Here is a 12296-nt window from a genome sequence, read left to right on the forward strand (position 1 = left end):
ACATACAAGGAGGGGTTGAACAAGGAAATAACACGCATCAATTAAAATACTGCAGGGTTATATTACATCAATTGTTGCTGCGGTTCTAACTAAAGATATGAATTGTCTTGGTAGTGAACCTGCAGCGGCAACAAGAAATGGGGTGCCTAATCCCGGCATTGGCCCTCTACCCTCTGAATTCCGCCAACGCGGCTGATGATGGGCTCGATGCGCTCCTCGAGCACCGTGAGGTCTGCGTCCCCCGGCAAGCTATCCAGCACGGCGTCAAAGTCAAGGTTGGGGTTCTAGTATGCCAGCTTGGTGAGGACCTTGGTCATGGCGCCCCGACAAAGTGTCCAGGCTTCGCTGGCCAGGGAGCTCGCCCGGTTGGAATCAAATTGCTCCAGGGCTCCAAGAACGCCCTCGAAGAACAGGGTCAGCTTGGCGTTGGGGCTCACATTTGGGTCCGGGGCATACCTCACGTCCGGCATCCCCATGTCGGCCAATTGCTTGGTGATCCTGTTGGCAACGTCGGCGAGGCGGCTGATCCAGACGTCCTCGCCCTTCACGAAATCCGCGTGGTTGGTGGCGTCGTTCTTCCACAGCTGCCTCTCCTCTGCCAGGCTCTTTGTCAGGGCTCCCTCCCGGGCTTTGGCCTCCGTAAGCGTCTTCTCAAGACCCTCCAACTTCGGCTTCAGGTCCTTGATGGAGTCGTTGGCGCGGGTGAGCTGCTCGGCCTTGGCGAGGATGTCATCCTGCGCCACCGTCAGGGCGCAGCTAGCCGTGTCCCTCTCCTTCGTCAGCTGGTCGACCCTGGCCTTCAGGGCATCCCGCTCCGCCTCCAGCTCCTTCACCTTGTTGTCGTGGGCTAGAGCTTGGGCATCGACGCTTCCTTGTGCTTATGCTCCAGCTCACAGGTCCACACTGCGGCAAGCTTCTCGACCTCCTCATCCTTGCCGCGGAGTGTGGCGGCAAGCATCGCCTCACGGGCGACGAGGTCCTCTTCCTGAGAGTCCAGCTCGGCTTGGCGCTGGGACCGGGCAGCCTCGGCCTTGGAGGCCTGATACGTATCCAACGTATCTATAATTTTTGATTGCTCCATGATACTTTATCTATTGTTTTGGACTATATTGGGCTTTATTTTCCACTTTTATATTACTTTTGGGACTAACCTATTAACCGGAGGCCCAACCCAGAATTGCTGTTTTTTGCCTATTTCAGTGTTTCGAAGAAACGAAATATCAAACGGAGTCCAAACGAAATGAAACCTTCGGGAACGTGATTTTCCAACCGGACGTGATCCAGGAGACTTGGACCCTACTCCAAGAAGTGCCGGAGGCGGTCACGAGGGTGGTGGGCGCCCCCCCTGGGCGCGCCCCCTACCTCGTGGGCCCCCTGATGCTCCACCGACATACTCCTTCCTCCTATATATACCTACGTATCGCCGAACGATCAGAACAGGAGCCAAAAAACCTAATTCCACCGCCGCAACCTTCTGTATATACGAGATCCCATCTTGAGCCCTGCTCCGGAGCTCCGCCGGAGGGGGCATCCACCACGGAGGGCTTTTACATCATCACCATAGCCCCTCCGATGAAGTGTGAGTAGTTTACTTCAGACCTTCGGGTCCATAGCTAGTAGCTAGATGTCTTCTTCTCTCTTTTTGGATCTCAATACAATGTTCTCCCCCTCTCTCGTGGAGATCTATTCGATGTAATCTTCTTTTTGCGGTGTGTTTGTTGAGACCGGTGAATTGTGGGTTTATGATCCAGTATTATCTATGGAAAATATTTGATTCTTCTCTGAATTCTTTTATGTATGATTGAGTTATCTTTGCAAGTCTCTTCGAATTATCCTTTTTGGTTTGGCCAACTAGATTGGTAGTTCTTGCAATGGGAGAAGTGCTTAGCTTTGGGTTCAATCTTGCGGTGTCCTTACTCAGTGACAAAAAGGGTTGCAAGGCACGTATTGTATTGTTGCCATCGAGGATAAAAAGATGGTTTTTTTATCATATTACATGAATTTATCCCTCTACATCATGTCATCTTGCTTAAGGCGTTACTCTGTTTTTACTTAATACTCTAGATGCATGCTGGATAGCGGTCGATGAGTGGAGTAATAGTAGTAGATGCAGAATCGTTTCGATCTACTTGTTTTGGACATGATGCCTATATACATGATCATTGCCTAGATATACTCATAACTATGCTCAATTCTGTCAATTGCTCAACAGTAATTTGTTCACCCACCGTAGAAAATCTATACTCTTGAGAGAAGCCACTAGTGAAACCTATGGCCCCTGGGTCTATTCTCATCATATCAATCTCTATCACTTTATTTACTTGCTTTGTTTTACTTTGCCTTTTACTTTTTACTTTGCATCTATCTATCAAAAATACCAAAAATATTATTTATCATCTCTATCAGATCTCACTATCGTAAGTGACCGTGAAGGGATTGACAACCCCTAATCGCGTTGGTTGCGAGTTGCTATCGTTTTGTGTAGGTACGAGGGACTTGTGTGTGGTCTCCTACTGGATTGATACCTTGGTTCTCAAAAACTGAGGGAAATACTTATGCTACTTTGCTGCATCATACTCTCCTCTTCGGGGAAAACCAACGCGGTGCTCAAGAGGTAGCAAGAAGAATTTCTGGCGCCATTGCCGGGGAGGCTCATGCAAGCAAGTCAACAATACCAAGTACCCATCAGAATCCCTATCTCTCGCATTAGATTATTTGCCATTTGCCTCTCGTTTTCCTCTCCCCCACTTCACCCTTGCCGTTTTATTTGCCCTCTCTTTCCCAATCTCCTCATCTCTTTCCCGTTTGCCGTTTTCTCGTTGCCTTTCTGTTTGCTTGTGTGTTGGATTACTTGTTGCCATGGTGCAAGATAATACCAAATTGTGTGATTTCTCGAATACCAATAATAATGATTTCCTTAGTACTCCGATTGCTCCTCTTAATAATGATGAGTCTTGTGAAATCAATACCGCTTTGTTGAATCTTGTTATGAAAGATCAATTCGTCGGCCTTCCTAGTGAAGATGCCGCTACTCATCTAAACAATTTTGTTGATTTCTATGATATGCAAAAGAAGAAAGATACGGATAACAATATTGTCAAATTGAAGTTATTTCCGTTTTCACTTAGAGATCGTGCTAAAATTTGGTTTTCATCTTTGCCTAAAAATAGTATTGATTCTTGGAACAAGTGCAAAGATGTTTTTATCTCTAAGTATTTTCCTCCTGCTAAGATTATCACTCTTAGGAACAGTATCATGAATTTTAAACAACTTGATCATGAGCATATGGCCACAGCAAACAATCTCAAAAGAAAACTGCAGCAGCTTAGAGCTGACCAAGATTTGCTAGCCGACAGATGGACTGAAGTCCTAGCGGCCGAAGAGTACAAACTCGAGCGCCCCTCCAAGAGCTACCCAAAGCGCACGCTGCTACCCCAACTAGAGGAGGAAGCAACTAAACCTATATCACCAGCGTATGATGCGGCCGATCGGCCACCCCGTGGCCGCGACAGAGAGGTCTCTCGGCCCTCAACTCAAGCCGCACCCTGGCGCCGCTCAAAAAATACCAGGGCACGGGGAAATGCACCAGACATGCGAGACATATTGTAGGATAAGGCAAGGCAAACAAGATCAATCTACGGATCGCGTGGGTGCCCCACGTCACGTGACGATAACCGTCACGCCGGATATGGCAAATACGGCCAGGCCGAACGCAACAAACAAAGCTCATCCGAGCTACGTCGTGATATAGCCTAGTACAGAGGCGCCGCACACCCACTATGCTTCACAGATGAAGTAATGGATCATCAAATCCCCGAGGGTTTTAAACCCGTAAACATCGAATCATACGATGGCACAACAGATCCTGCGGTATGGATCGAGGATTATCTCCTTCATATCCATATGGCCCGTGGTGATGATCTACACGCCATCAAATACCTCCCGCTCAAGCTCAAAGGACCAGCTCGGCATTGGCTTAACAGCCTGCCAGCAGACTCAATTAGTTGCTAGGAGGACCTGGAATCCGCATTCCTTGACAACTTCCAGGGCACTTATGTGCGACCACCAGACGCCGATGACCTAAGCCACATAATTCAGCAGCCAGAGGAATCGGCCAGACAATTCTGGACGCGGTTCCTAACCAAGAAAAATGAAATAGTCAACTGTCCGGATGCAGAGGCTCTTGCAGCCTTCAGGCATAATATCCGAGACGAATGGCTTGCCCGGCACCTAGGACAGGAAAAGCCGAAATCTATGGCAGCCCTCACGACACTCATGACCCGCTTTTGCGCGGGAGAAGACAACTGGCTAGCTCGTAGCAATAACATGACCAAGAGCCCTGGTAACTCGGATACCAAGGACAACAATGGCAGGTCGTGTCGTAACAAGCACAAGCGCCGCATTAACGACAATAATACTGAGGATACGACAGTTAATGCCGGATTCAGAGGCTCTAAACCCGGTCAGCGGAAGAAGCCATTCAAAAGAAATCCTCCGGGCCCATCCAGTTTAGACCGGATACTCGATCGCTCGTGCCAGATACACGGCACCCCCGAACAACCAGCCAATCACACCAACAGGGATTGTTGGGTGTTGAAGCAGGAAGGCAAGTTAAGTGCTGAAAACAGAGACAAGGGGCTGCATAGCGATGACGAGGAGGAGCCCCGGCCGCCGAACAACAAAGGACAGAAGGGCTTCCCCCCACAAGTGCGGACGGTGAACATGATATACGTAACCCATATCCCCAAAAGGGAACGGAAGCGTGCTCTCAAGGACGTCTATGCGTTGGAGACAGTCGCCCCAAATTTCAACCCAAGGTTCTCCTGCCCAATCACTTTTGATCGAAGGGACCACCCCACTAGCATTCATCACGGCGGATTCGCCGCATTGGTCCTAGACCCAATCATTGACGGATTTCACCTCACTAGAGTCCTCATGGACGGCGGCAGTAGCCTGAACCTGCTTTATCAGGATACAGTGAGAAAAATGGGTATAGATCCCTCGAGGATTAAACCCACAAAGACGACCTTTAAAGGCATCATACCAGGTGTAGAAGCTAGCTGTACAGGCTTAGTTACACTCGAAGTGGTCTTCGGATCCCCGGATAATTTCTGAAGCGAAGAGTTAATCTTTGACATAGTCCCGTTCCACAGTGGGCAGTGGCTATCACGCCCTGCTCGGACGAACCGCATTCGCAAAATTTAATGCGGTGCCGCACTACGCATATCTCAAGCTCAAGATGCCAGGCCCTCGCGGAGTCATTACGGTCAATGGAAACACCGAATGCTCTCTCCGAACAGAGGAGCACATGGCGGCCCTGGCGGCGGAAGTACAAAGTAGCCTCTCAAGGCAATTCTCCAATCCGGCTGTTAAACGTTTGGACAACGTCAAGCGCGCCCGAAGTAACCTACAAAAAAACCGGTTGGCATGTTCCGAGCAAGCATAGCAGTGCGTCCCCAACCCCAGCCCTCGCGAGATTGCGATAGTAGTACCACGCGTACATGACTATGCTCTGGAAATACCATGGGCATAAGGGGAGGGGCTCAACCGCACTAGGGGCTCCCGATTTTGCCATTTTTTTATATATACTTTCAGGACTCTACTATTCGAAAGTCCTGTCCGGCAATACAATCGCCGAAAACACGATGCAACAGCCAGGGAGATAACAAGCCACGTCAAATGTCCAGGTGGTCTCTATAACGAGCTAAATACCTGTCTTACTTAAAGTCTCGCAGCTTGCCCCTGGAGGGGGACATGTCAAATAATCCCATCTCTTGTACATTGCACTATTTGTATCGTCCTGCTCTCATAGCAGCCCCTTTTAATAAACAATACATAGCTCTTGTCTGTTATTATATTCATTTATTTTTATATAAATATGTTCAGTCATGACATTATGCAACCGTACACTTTGGTACGGCCAATACACCAGGGGCTTAAGTACCCCATAATACAGTGTGAGAAGACTGAACACTCTCATGAGTGCGGCACCCCGAACTTATAGCACTATATGCATCGGCTCCGAATCATGTCTTGGGTCAATAGTTGGGTTTGCCCGGCTCCCATGTTTTGGTACCTTACGTTCCGCTATGTCGGCTAAGGTAGCGCTGGGAGAACTACTGCGATTGTGACCCAGTTGAGCTGGATTAACACCTCAGTAGAGAAAGCTAAAACTGACCATCATGATAGGGCGAGAGACCGGTCGCTGTTCGAGAGGTTTTTCGAGTCCTTAAATACTTATGCCGCTTAGAGCGAGGAGCTGGCTTTGTCTAGCCTAGGCGTGGATAGCGCCCCGAACTCAGTCTTCCGAATACTAGGGGCTTCGCCGAAATTTAAAATTATAGAATTCTATGGCTAAGTGAGAGTGATAAAGCATTATAAGTCCGATGGCCTTGTTCGTTGTGCTGAGCGCCTCCCTCGATGGACCCAATAATGGGAACAAGAGCGCTCAGGTTTATCCCGAACACCCCAGCACTTGTGGCATGGGGGTAGAAGCCGACGACTTGCATCTCTCAGATTTAATAAATGGCCGCATAGAAGGTAATATTTTAAATTCAAAAAGCGTTGCTTAGCGCATATGAACAAGTTTTCAGCGCACAAGACAAATACGAGCGAGTTTACTCAAAAATTACATCCCTGGTACATTCATCCGCCACACGACGGGCACCCTTCAGGATGCCCTTATAATACATCTCAGGCCTGCGATGCGCCTTCCCCTCCGGTGGCCCTTCTGTCACTAGCTTCTCAGCATCCAGCTTGCCCCAGTGCACTTTAGCACGGACAAAAGCCCTACGGGCGCCTTCAATGCATACGGAGCGCTTGATGACTTCAAGTCGGGGACAGGCATCCACCAGCCGCCGCACCAACCCAAAATGGCTCAAAGGCATGATCTCCCCAGGCCACAGCCGGCCTATCAGGCCCTTCATGGCCTGTTCGGCTGCCTTATGAAGCTCGACTAGCTGCTTTAGCTGGTCGCTCAGAGGCACCGGGCGTTCGGCTTCAGCATACTGGGACCAGAACACCTTCTCCGTCGAGCTCCCTTCCTCGGCCCGGTAGAATGCGGCGGCGTCGGATACACTACGGGGCAGATCTGCGAAAGCTCCTAGAGAGCTCCGGATTCGGGTAAGTAACAGGTAATTTACTTTCGCGTGCTTGCTTTGCATAAAGAATGCCTTACCCGCCGCAATCCTTTTCATCGCCTCAATTTCCTGGAGGGCTTTTTGGGCTTCGACCTTGGCAGATTTGGCGCTTTCAAGTGCCGAGGCAAGCTTGGACTCTCGAGTCGTCGAGTCAAGCTCTAACCTCTCATGTTTTTTCACAAGAGCATCGAGCTCTTACCGCACCTCCGCCACCTCTGCCTCTTGCTTCTCTCGTTCTGAGCGCTCCATGGCCGCATTGTCTTCGGCCTTGGAAAGCGCTTCCTTCAGGGTCGCCACCTCGGTTGTGGCCCCTCTAATATTCACGTTGGTCCTATCATCATTTGCAACCAGGTATTTATATATACAATTACATAAGGTACTACATACCTTTTTTGTCCTCGAGCTGCTTCTTGGCAAGGCCGAGCTCGTTCTTGGACCGCTCAAGGCTCTGCTTCAATGCATTGACCTCCGCAGTTAGTGCGGTAGAGGTCAGCAGCGCAGCCTGCATTCCCATATTGACATATTTATGTTAGACTCCTACGTATATATTTTTAGATCCTTAGTCCGGCTTTTCTTTCCGAACGCCACACTGAGCATCAGGGGCTACTGTCTATGCAGTAACATTTTTACATGTTTTAAATACATACCTCAAAACCAGTTAGAAGGCTGGTACAGGCTTCCGTCAGTCCGCTCTTGGCGGATTGAACCTTCTGGATCACCGCACTCATAACAGTGCGGTGCTCTTCGTCGATGGAGGCGCCATTAAGCACCTCCAGCAAGTTGTCCGGTGCCTCTGGTTGGACGGAGGCTGCCGGCATCGTAGGCTTGCCCTTCTTGTGAGGGGGCCGCCTGCCGGACTTCGGAATCACTAAAGGTTCCGGAGCGGTGTCCGGCCCAGGGCCGGACTTAGATCCCTCTGGGGCTACGTCCCCTTTGGGCCTGGGGTCCGGGAGGTCGCCTTGCGGCGCCTCCAGGACCACCTCCTCCTGGTTTAGCCCCTTTTGGGACTCCACCTCGGCATCGTCCGTAGGGCGGGGGGAGGTAGCCGTTGGGAGTGAAGCGCTATTGACATCCGACGAGTCCAGGGAGCCGCTCGACGAATCGCCGAGCTGAGCCTTGGGTGGGCTGCATAATTGAATTCGACATCAGAAGGTACTGTATAATAGAGGAACGCCATAAGTTATTCTGGTACTTACGATTTTGCCAGGGGCTTGACCCTGGATGGCCATTCCTCTCCGCCGTCGTCGGCGTCAGAGGCGTAGTCCGGAAGAAGGGTCTTCCCCTTCTTGGACCCTCCGGCCTCCCCAGTTGGGGCGGCCTTCCTTTTCTTTCCTCCCCCCGCTGGAGGGGGAGAGGCTTCTTCTTCCTCCTCCCTGTCTTCGGAGGCGGAGGGTGTCTCGGGGTCGTCGGGCGATGAGTCCGACACCACCAGGCGTCGGGAACTCTTTCGAGTCCCCATGGCCTTCTTCTTGGCCTTCTTCTCCGGCACCACGTGGGGTGCCGAAACCAGCAGCTTCGTCAAACAGGCGTCCGCTGGGTCTTCAGGCAAAGGAGCCGGACAGTTGATCTGTCCGGCCTTATTCTGCCAGTCCTGTTAAAGGGATGGGAGTTTAGATCCTGCATAGAGTCAAACTATGAAAAACAAATACCCCATGATGGGTAAATTGAGCTTACTGCGCTGGCTTGACGCTTCGCGCAGAATCCGCGGTCCTCGGTAATGGGAGGGTGAACCTCAGAGCTCTTGAAAAGCACCTTCCAGGCATCTTCGTGCGTTGTGTCGAAGAGCCTGGACAAAGTTTGGTGCTGGGCCGGGTCGAATTCCCACAGACTAAAAGCCCGTAGTTGACACAGGAGGATCCGGCGGAAGAGCATGACCTGGACTACGGTGACGAGTTTAACCTTCCTGTCGACCAGGTCTTTGACGCAGGTTTGAAGTCCGGTCACCTCTGCCAAATTACCCCACGACAGGCCCGTCTCTTTCCATGAGGTGAGCCGTGTGGGGATGCCAGATCGGAATTCGGGGGCCGCTGCCCATTTAGGGTCACGCGGCTGGGTGATGTAGAACAACCCCGATTGCCACCCTTTGATGGTTTCCACGAAGGCGCCCTCGAGCCATGTGACGTTGGCTATCTTGCCCACCATGGCGCCTCCGCACTCCGCTTGTCGGCCGCCCACAACCTTCGGCTTGACATTGAAGGTCTTCAGCCATAAGCCGAAGTGGGGCTGGATGCGGAGGAAGACCTCACACACGACGATGAACGCCGAGATGTTGAGGATGATGTTCGGGGCCAGATCGTGGAAGTCCAGGCCATAGTAGAACATGAGCCCCCGGACAAACGGGTAAAGAGGAAAGCCCAGTCCACGGAGGAAATGGGGGAGGAACACGACCCTCTCATGGGGCCTAGGGGTGGGGATGAGTTGCCCCTCATTTGGAAGCCGGTGCACGATGTCGTTAGACAAGTATCCGGCCTTCCTCAACTTTTTGATGTGCCCCTCCGTGACGGTGGAGGCCATCCATCTACCTCCCGCTCTGGACATGGTTGGAGAAGGTTGAGGTGGGAAGTGCGGACTGGGGCGCTGGAGCTCGAGTGCGCAGGAATGGGTTAGCGAAGGAGGAAGAAGGCGTAGATGGAAAGGGTGGATCCTTATCCCCTTATATGGGCGGCCGAAACTATGAGCCCCCACCAGCCTAATAAAACTCGCTTATCTCCCAAGCGCCGCGATTAATGGCACGGTTGGGTTACCCACGCTCGTATTGATGAGAATCCCGGAATAAGGGGACACGATCTCTGCTTTGACAGGACGTGCCAAGGAAACCGCCTCGCTAAACACGCTGAGGTGGGACAATAAAACGAATAAAGGCTTGGCTGTGGCATGATGTCACGCTGCGGAATGCGTCAGCAGATTAGATTTGTGCGAATATTATTCTCTCTACGGTGGTATGTGGAAACTATTTTACAAAACCGGACACTATCCTTGAGTTCAAGATCTTCTATGAAATATTTGGAGGAGGAACCCGCCTTGCAATGCCGAAGACAATTTGCGCGCCGGACTCGTCGTCATTGAAGCCTGGTTCAGGGGCTACTGAGGGAGTCCTGGATTAGGGGGTGTCCGGATGGCCGGACTATGACCTTTGGCCGGACTCCTGGACTATGAAGATACAAGATTGAAGACTTCGTCCCGTGTCCGGATAGGACTTTCCTTGGCGTGGAAGGCAAGCTTGGCGATACGATATGTAGATCTCCTCCCATTGTAACCGACTCTGTGTAACCCTAGCCCTCTCCGGTGTCTATATAAACCGGAGAGTTTTAGTCCGTAGGACGAACAACAATCATACCATAGGCTAGCTTCTAGGGTTTAGCCTCTCTGATCTCGTGGTAGATCAACTCTTGTACTACCCATATCATCAATATTAATTAAGAAAGAGTAGGGTTTTACCTCCATCGAGAGGGCCCGAACCTGGATAAAAACATCGTGTCCCTCGTCTCCTGTTACCATCCGCCTGGACGCACAGTTCGGGACCCCCTACCCGAGATCCGCCGGTTTTGATACCGACAGTTACTATCAGATATCATCCTTGCAAGTAACCGTGAAGGGATTGACAACCCCTTTATCACGTTGGGTGCAAGTATTTGTTTGTTTGTGTAGGTGCAACCATTGGTGACTTGTGTGTTCCTCCTGCTGGATTCATACATTGGTTCTCAACTGAGGGAAATACTTATCTCTACTTTGCTGCATCACCCTTTCCTTTTCGAGGGAAAAACCAACGCAAGCTCAAGAAGTAGCAATAAGGAGTGGCAATACCCTAAGCTTGGGGAAGCCCAAGACACGCGAAGGTAATATTCAAGGACCATCAAGCATCTAAGCTTGGGGATGCCCCGGAAGGCATCCCCTCTTCCGTCTATAATCCATCTGTATATTACTTGGAGCTATATTTTATTCATCACATGATATCAGTTTTGCTTGGAGCGCCGTGTATTATAATAGTCTTTGCTTTATTGCTTCTTAGTTTGCCAGAATCATTGATTTCCGCACACACCTTTTGAGCGGGACACATATTTATTCGCAATTTGTTTGTAACATCCCAAAATTTGTAATTTTGGAATGTTAATTATTTAAATAGGATTAATTAAAAACTTTCTTGTGTTGCTTGTTGTTAGTTAAATTTGGTTAGGGTTTGAAACTTTTGAAGTTGAATTGAATAATAAATGAGACGGAATAAAAGGACTTTCCCAATTATTCATTTGAGTTCTTATTTTGGGTTTGAGAATATTCAAACTATTTCCAATTCAAATATGAGAGAGGATGACATGACTTCCTCAAAGAAAAATATTAGTGAATAATTGAATATTCTCCCATTTGGATTTTGAATATTTAAACCAATTCTAACTCAAAAAAAAATATTGTGAGAGAAGGTAATATGACTCCTTCAATATTAATGAGTTGGACATGTTTTAAATGTTATTTTTTTTTCTGGAGTTGAAAAACATATTTTTATGGGACATTTTATAAGTGTCCAATTAAAGTTTATGAAAATATTGTATGTAGTTTATATAAGTAGTTTGGGCTGGAAAAATTTTCACTATGCTGTATGTAACTATATTAGTTTTTGTGGATGTTCTGTTTTTTTATAAAATGATTTGGATCATTTATGGAGCCAAAAACTATTCTGAAAAAAACCCAGACTAAAACCTAAACCTATCCTACCCAGTAGACCACGCGGCCAATTCCTAAATCTCGCCCGTGCTCGCAGCGCAGCAGGCCGAAGCCCAGCAATAGCGCCGCCCCCATTTTTTTTTCCTTTCTTTTCATCTCTTCTCTTTCACTAACATCGCCGGCCCGCCTTCGTTCTCAACCTTCAGCCGGACTCCCATCCATGCACGAACCTGTAGCGAGCCCGATCCAAATCCCGCGAGATTCGCCCGATCCCGAATCGCCCGCTCCAATCTGCGGGCACCATGAGACTCATCTCAATCCTCTCGTCCGTTTCCCGCATCCATCCCTCGTTTTCCCCCTCGGAACCGAGAGGACACACCCCGCCGATCTCTGCCGCCTGAAGCTCCTCCTCCGACAAACTGCACCGCGACCAGTAAGTCCCGGTCCTCACAGAGCCTTTCATTGAATTCACTGAGACCTTACGCACCTCCTTCGCCTCCT

The sequence above is a fragment of the Triticum dicoccoides genome, chromosome 3B, assembly GCF_002162155.2.
Source record: "Triticum dicoccoides isolate Atlit2015 ecotype Zavitan chromosome 3B, WEW_v2.0, whole genome shotgun sequence".
Lineage (NCBI taxonomy): Eukaryota > Viridiplantae > Streptophyta > Magnoliopsida > Poales > Poaceae > Triticum > Triticum dicoccoides.